Here is a 7,136-nt window from a genome sequence, read left to right on the forward strand (position 1 = left end):
ACCTTAGGGTAAATTTTTCTTTTGGTAACCAACCTAAATTTTTGGGGGCGTAATGGAGTGAAAAACTAAAGTTTGAGGCTCAGAGCTGAGAGTCTTTCTGCATATGTGAACCAGAAATGTAATACCTACATTCATAAGTTCACAAAAGTATTTTCAGATATTAACAGTGCATATAAACAAACTAAATTTCTTCTAACTAATTTTTTTCTAAAACACCCACTAAAGACCCAATTACCGTCAGGTATTCTCCCCACTTCTTGCGACAGCCGATCTTGGACGTAAATATTTGTTGCAAGCTTTTTAGTTAATTCATCACTACAGTGATTTATACTACCGACAAAAATAATAAATTCGTTGTTATGCAGTGTCTACAAAGACCAATGACTGACGGTAAATAATTGTTATAGTTTAACGAAGTGCTTAATTTTATGCATGTTAAATCATTGCAAACAAATACATTGTGGACTGGAATAATCTTTTGTAATAGGTTTGTTTTAATGAAGTATTTATCTTATTATCGCAAATCGTTTTTAAGCCATCGAAATATTACTCTTATTATTATTCCCCTCTTTCCCCCTCAAACACCAGCCGTCTCGTGTTGGAGACTCAGACCTACTTCCAACAAACCGCTTTGTCTTCCGTGCTTCTACCCGTGACAGGCCACCGTCTCCGCCAGTATGGCAGTTATGCCAGAGTTTGGAGGTACATAATGAAGTTACTTTCATCACATGATGGAAGGGTTGCCACGGGTGGATCTAGAGAATCTATAGTAAATACGGATTGTAAATAGAGGGAAACTTGCGGCACACAGAGTCAAGTTCCAAGCTCTATGGTTATTTTGGTTCGCCCGCGTCTTGCTTATGGGCCAGCCACTGCGCAGTGCAGTGCCAAAATCCTTGGCAGGGGTGGGATTCGAACCCACGCCTCCGAAGAGACTTGTGCCTTAAAACAGCGCCTTAGACCGCTCGGCCACGCTACCTGTAAACATGAGACTTTTGTGATAGTAATTAAAAAAAAGTATATATACATATATATATAAATTTTTTCCGTAAAATTCTGATATAATGACTGTCACATCACTCACTTGTCTTCGCAAAAATCTGTTGTAAAAAGGCCGTCTTTTTCAGATATGTTCAGGTTTAGTTTCTTTTTTGATAAGCAAAAAAGTAAAGCGTGTTATGCATATTAATTTTATAATATATATATATATATATATATATATATAATATGTGTGGTTGTGTTGTGTGTGTGTGTGTGTGGTTTTGTGTGTGTGTTTGGTCGTGTGTGTATAAAATATAAATATAAAAAATATCCGGCCCGCTCTTAATCCAAATTTTTTTTAATTTTTTAAATGCTTTTGGGACAACATATCCTCGTTTTTTTCTGTGAAATAGCAATAAAAATAAGCCCAAGTATTTTAGCAAAAAGACCCGATAAAAATAGATTTTCGTTTTAAAAAAGATGACACGCGAATCCTATTGCAGTTTTTCGGTATTCATTTGCAATTTCCCTTTTTAAGCAGGGTGTATATATTCTTCTTTGTGCCTTTTTTAATTAGGAAAAGGCAAAAAGGAAATCCCCTATGTACTTTATTATTGTCCAGAAATCGGAAATATACGCAAAAGATTTTTTATTTCCCCCCCCCCTTAAAAGACCACCCTTCTCCTCGCAAGGGAATCTCAGACCTCAACCGCCAAACCGTTGATTTTCCGGGCTTCCTTCCTGCAAAGGCCATTTTTTCATGACTGGTTAGTTATCCCGATATGGGTGTACATATAGTAAGGTTATTCCATCGCCTAATACTTTGGTTGAATTTCCCAAAAAGGGTCAACTTTTTGAAGACCATAACTGGTCACTCATTTCCATGTGTGGAAAAACAAGATGCAGAGAACTTGTTGAAGTGTTATCGTGATCAGGTCCCTGATAATGAAATGAATGTGGCAAGATGTGACTTATATTATGGTTGTTAACCTTTGGGTTCTTTGAACACATGGGTCACGGGGAAATGTTTTAAAATCATTAAGGGTTTTTTGAGAATTTGGGATGTTTATGTTTTTTTGCCTTTGGGATTATTAATAATATTCCCCTTTATGATATTCTAAATATTGAAGATAAAAAATAAGCTTATCAATGTGTTCTTTTCGTGCCCTTAAGGATCTTTATTAACGTCATTACCAGTAATGTATTCCAGATTTTGTAAAGTTTTTCTTACGATAAGAAAGGGTAAAATATATGTGATAAATCCAGAAATTATAGATCTTTAGAAATCTGAACCTTGAGAGAGAATACGATCTAAAATTTCTAAATACCGAAGTAACTTATAAGTTTTTAACGCTTTAAACCTACCGCACAGTGCTGATTTTTGTTGTATTCATTTTCGAATTTTTATGTAAATGAAAAAAGCTTCTTTAGTGGAGCAAAGGAGTGAGAATCTTTATGTGTAGCTGTAGTTTTCCCGTTTACTTACTGATGCATTGTAATGTTTTTTCTTGTAGACAAGCCTTGCAAAATGATAAGCATTTGTGATAGTAATAAAAGGATGAATAAAAAACGTCGTATTCGTATATTTTTTTAGTGACAGAATTAAACCCCTTATTATTAGTTGACAGATCATACGAGAGAGAACAAAATTGCTTATATAACACTTCCTATACTTAGGTTTGCTTTCTTTCCCGACAAAAAAAAAAGTTTTGTTTATGCAGTCCAGTCGCAATGCTGTGTGTGAGTTCGAAACATTTAATTTCGTATCTTATTGTGTATGTTTTCCTTTTCATGTTTGTGTACACATGTTCGTGTTTGCTCAAATGTATATCATCAAGTGCACTAATCCCGAGTGATTTTTTTTGTATATCACTTAGCTTACACTCACACTTACGTGTTTAATGGTATTATGCATACACATATGGATGCATATACACAGGTACATAAGTGGGTTATTTTAAAATTTAGAGCATATTAACTGAAATTGTAAGTTAGAAAACCCCCGCGCGCACATACAATAATGTGTATGTGTATGCGTGTGCATACGCATCACATATGCATGCATATACAGGTACATAAATGAGTTATGTTTAACAGAACATATTACTAAATTTGTAAGTTTGAAAAACGCGCACGCACGCACGCGCACACATACACACGCTCGTATTTTTCTCACTGGTATGGCTTTCAGATTATAAGTTATAATTAGCATATACATTATGTATGCCAAATGTTTTTATTACCAGCCCATGTGCCCATGAAATCTGAGTAGTGAACCCGGTGGCGGGTTATCTTCCAAACTGTTATAAAAAGCATATAACAAGATAGGCGAGACTCTACGAGAAATGGGTGTGTTGCTCCCCGATAATAGCCGTGATTAACCATATTACTCTTAATGAAAAAGTATTTTAACGATTAAAGGTGCATTAGATATGGAAGCATCGGTCACACACATTTTCCGACGACGAAAGTTAAACATTGCGTCTTTATGTTTACTAAGTCCTTCAGAAGATGACTCCCCGTTCTTAGCTTCTAACATCATAAGATAAGTCCGATATATGGAAGGCTCGGGCGAAGCTAGAATTTCGCAAATGTCAATGCGAAGCTCAGCCTATGCTATGGCTAAGGCTATGCCCATGAGAGTAACCCGGCCTGTGTCGTCTAATGCCGACTCGCTCACTTGTGTCAGCTGGTGCTGACTCGGCTGAAACTAGTCCTTACCTTTTTGCCCAGCCACAGCGGTAATCTCAGGCGACAGTAGCAACTTCTCGCGCCTGGGTGGGGCGCGAACCGCCGACCCTTCGGATGAGAGGCCGACACGTTAACACTGTACTAGTTCGGAGGCTATTAACCTTATCCTTCGCTCTCCGTCACACCGATTATTTACATCACGAAGTCAGATACGGGCATGAGGTAAACGAAATTAACATTAATCAAGTAACAGTGAGAATAAGAAAACGTTTACTACTAAATTTATGTAGGCCTATGTGTAGTTGCATAAGTATATATATGTATATATATTTATATATATATATATATTATATATATATATATATAAGTATGTACATATACATAAATATTTATATGTGTATGTCTGTATGTTGTATATATGTATATGTATAGGTCATATGTGTATATGTGCATACACACATACATGGCATATATATAAATGTGTTTTTATTATTTCATGCGTCTCATTAAATATGTAATTTCAGCTTTAAATGCTATTTAATACATCCGAACAGTTTTTGTAAATTGATGTTATGCCGCGGGAATTCTTTTCACGTGACAGTCAGTTCGTAGCTTTATTGGTAAGTAAAAACCTTCAGGTCAGTAGAGTGGAGTTTGCGAAGGCAAGATTCTACTGGGGACTCTGCTGCCCTTGCTCCTGATAATAGCCGTTGATTAACCACTTATTACTAATGAAAAAGTCTTTTAACGATTAAAGGTGCATTAGATATGGAAGCGTCGGTCACACATTTTCCGACGATGAAAATTAAATATTGCGTCTTTAGTTTACTAATGTCCTTCAGAGATGACCCCCCGTTTTTAGCTTCATACATGAGGTAAACGACATTGACCTCAATTATGGAACAGTGAGAATAAGTTTAGAATTGGAAGACGAAACGTAGCTACTAAATTGTTTAGCTTCTTAATACAACATGAATCTGAATCTTGTATGGAATAGGTTTTAGAATTGGAAGACGAAACGGATATTGGTCGTTTATGTTTATTATCGAGTGTTGTATAAATAAATATTATATATCCATAATATTACTCCTCTCTCTCCGCCTCAAAGACCAACCTTCTCCTCGCCCAAGGGGGTGTCAGACCCGCGAGCGCCAAAAAACCGTCTTGCCTTCCGTGCTTCCCTTCCTGCGGCAGGCCACTTCCTCCACCACTGTGGCAGTCATCCCAGGATGTGGTGTGCTTATAGTAAGGTTATTTTCATTGCAAAATGCGTTGATTGCCGCTGGAGGAACCAGAGAATCTCTAGAAGTAGGCATGGATTCTGCGTGTGGTGAAGTCGGCAAGAGAACGAAGTTTAAGGAGGATAATAACCCCTCGCTCAGTTCCATGTACGGAAAAAACACGTGCCGGGAAAGTTGAAGTGAACATCGTGCCCCAGCCTTTGATAAAGTGGGCGAGATAGGAAAAGATCCAACATATATTGATTCGTGGAATGGATCAGGTCGTACTGTTTAGAATAGTGAATGTTTACCTGATTGAAGTGATTGATTTGAATCGAAGGGCAACTGAGGTCGTGCGGAATAAGATTATTAATGTTTTTAGGAATTGGGACTGGAATATTTTCATCTGTCTTAAGACTCCGAGGTCAGACGAAGTTATATATATACGCAAAATATTAAGAATATCGTGAATCTAAAAAGGTATTTAATCTAGATGCCCTGTATTTATGTAGGCCTATGTGTGCAGTTGCATAAGTATGTGTATATATATTATATGTGTATATACATATACATAAATATGTATACGTATGTATGTATGTATATGTGTATATGCATATATATGTATATGTATGCACACACACACATACACAGACACATACATGTATATGTATGATCAGGTCAGTTGAGAGGGATTTGCGAAGGCGGCGTTCTCCTTGGCCTTGCTTATGGGCCGGCCACTGCCACTCTGCAGTGCCAAAAGCCTTGGCAGCGGTGGGATTCGAACCCACGCCTCCGAAGAGAATGGTGCCTTAAACTAGCGCCTTAGACCGCTCGGCCACGCTACCTACAGAATATGATAAGCATTTCTGTTAGTAATAAAAATGGATAAAACAGCACTTCGTAAAATTGTGGTATAATGATTTTATCGCACGCACCGCTGTTCATTGCTGTTCGCAGTTGCTCGATAACATTGTTATGTTGACAGGATTACTGCAAGAATGTCTTATAGTAAAAGGAAAAAATAGCAAATGCATCGTCACCCATTGGCCTGTGCAAAAAAACTCGATAACATTATTATGGGGACAGGAGTAACTTCATATATAAATAATCACAGTGCGAGTGAAATTAAATTAAATCTAACAGTGTCTGTCAATCTTCAAATACCCTGTTAATGTTCACGTTAATTTCTTGCTGAATGAATTTTGTTTGTTTTGTAAGTTTATTCCAGCAGCTTAATAACTCTTTAGCCAGGTCACGATCATTCGTGACAGATATAAAGGATAATTACTCTTACCATAATGAGCAAGGCGGAACTTGTAACAGGCTCGTGTTTCTTTGGGAAGACGAAACGGGAAGTACTCGTATGTACGTTTCTTATTGGCATATGATAAGAAAATAGATATACGCAAAAGATTACTCCCCTCTCTCCGATACATACATACATACATACATACACACTTAAATTACACACACACACGCGCGCGCGTACATAACCATCATAAATCTATGGGATCTGGGTTAAGTGACCATAGAAATTGATATTTTTGAATTCAGGTAATGGTGTCCTTTTGGGCATTAGGTCAACCCAAATCACCTTGATGAAGTACCGGTTTTTTCCCCCAATTAAATATCTTTCCTCGCGACCTCTCTGCCCTACGAATCCCGGTTAAAAATCATGTCTTCTCACCATTTTCAACCGCGTGATCTGATCTTTTTACGAATTTGGGTTTCTGCACATGGAACCGAGTAAGGAGTTATTATCCTCTCCATATTTCGTTCTTTTGCCAGTTTCACTTTACGCAGAAACCGTATGAAATTCTATAGGTTCTCTAGTTTCCCCCAGCGGCAACGAACGCATTATGCACACCATATCCTGGATAACTGCCACAGTGGTGGAGGATGTGGTCTGTTGTCGGAAGGAAGCACTAAATCAAACGTTTGACGGTCGCAGGTCTGAGATTCCCTTCGCGAGGAGAAGGCTGGTGGTTTTAGGCGGGAGGAGAGGAGTAATATTATAGATATATTTCTATTTATACTACATTTGACAAAAAACTTAAACGACAAATCTCTGTTTGTTCTCCAATTCTAAAATCGAATCCTATTACAATAAGAAAATAGAAATAACGAATGTCGCAGATAACCTGCATCATCAAATCAAAAATCCAGGTCCCCCATCGGATTAGATGCTGTTGTAGGTACGATTTCATGACTGATTTCCCCTGTAACATGCCTTATGTCAATACC

General features: G+C 37.6%; 1 non-coding gene across 1 annotated transcript; it reads right to left on the minus strand.

Moving 5' to 3' along the window:
* Positions 1–5,655: 5,655 nt before the first annotated feature.
* Trnal-aag lies at positions 5,656–5,737 on the minus strand. Its single transcript has one exon. It is a non-coding gene; the product is annotated as a tRNA-Leu (tRNA).
* Positions 5,738–7,136: the final 1,399 nt, after the last annotated feature.

Source organism: Penaeus monodon, unplaced genomic scaffold (genome assembly GCF_015228065.2).
Source record: "Penaeus monodon isolate SGIC_2016 unplaced genomic scaffold, NSTDA_Pmon_1 PmonScaffold_766, whole genome shotgun sequence".
NCBI classification, from domain to species: Eukaryota; Metazoa; Arthropoda; class Malacostraca; order Decapoda; family Penaeidae; genus Penaeus; species Penaeus monodon.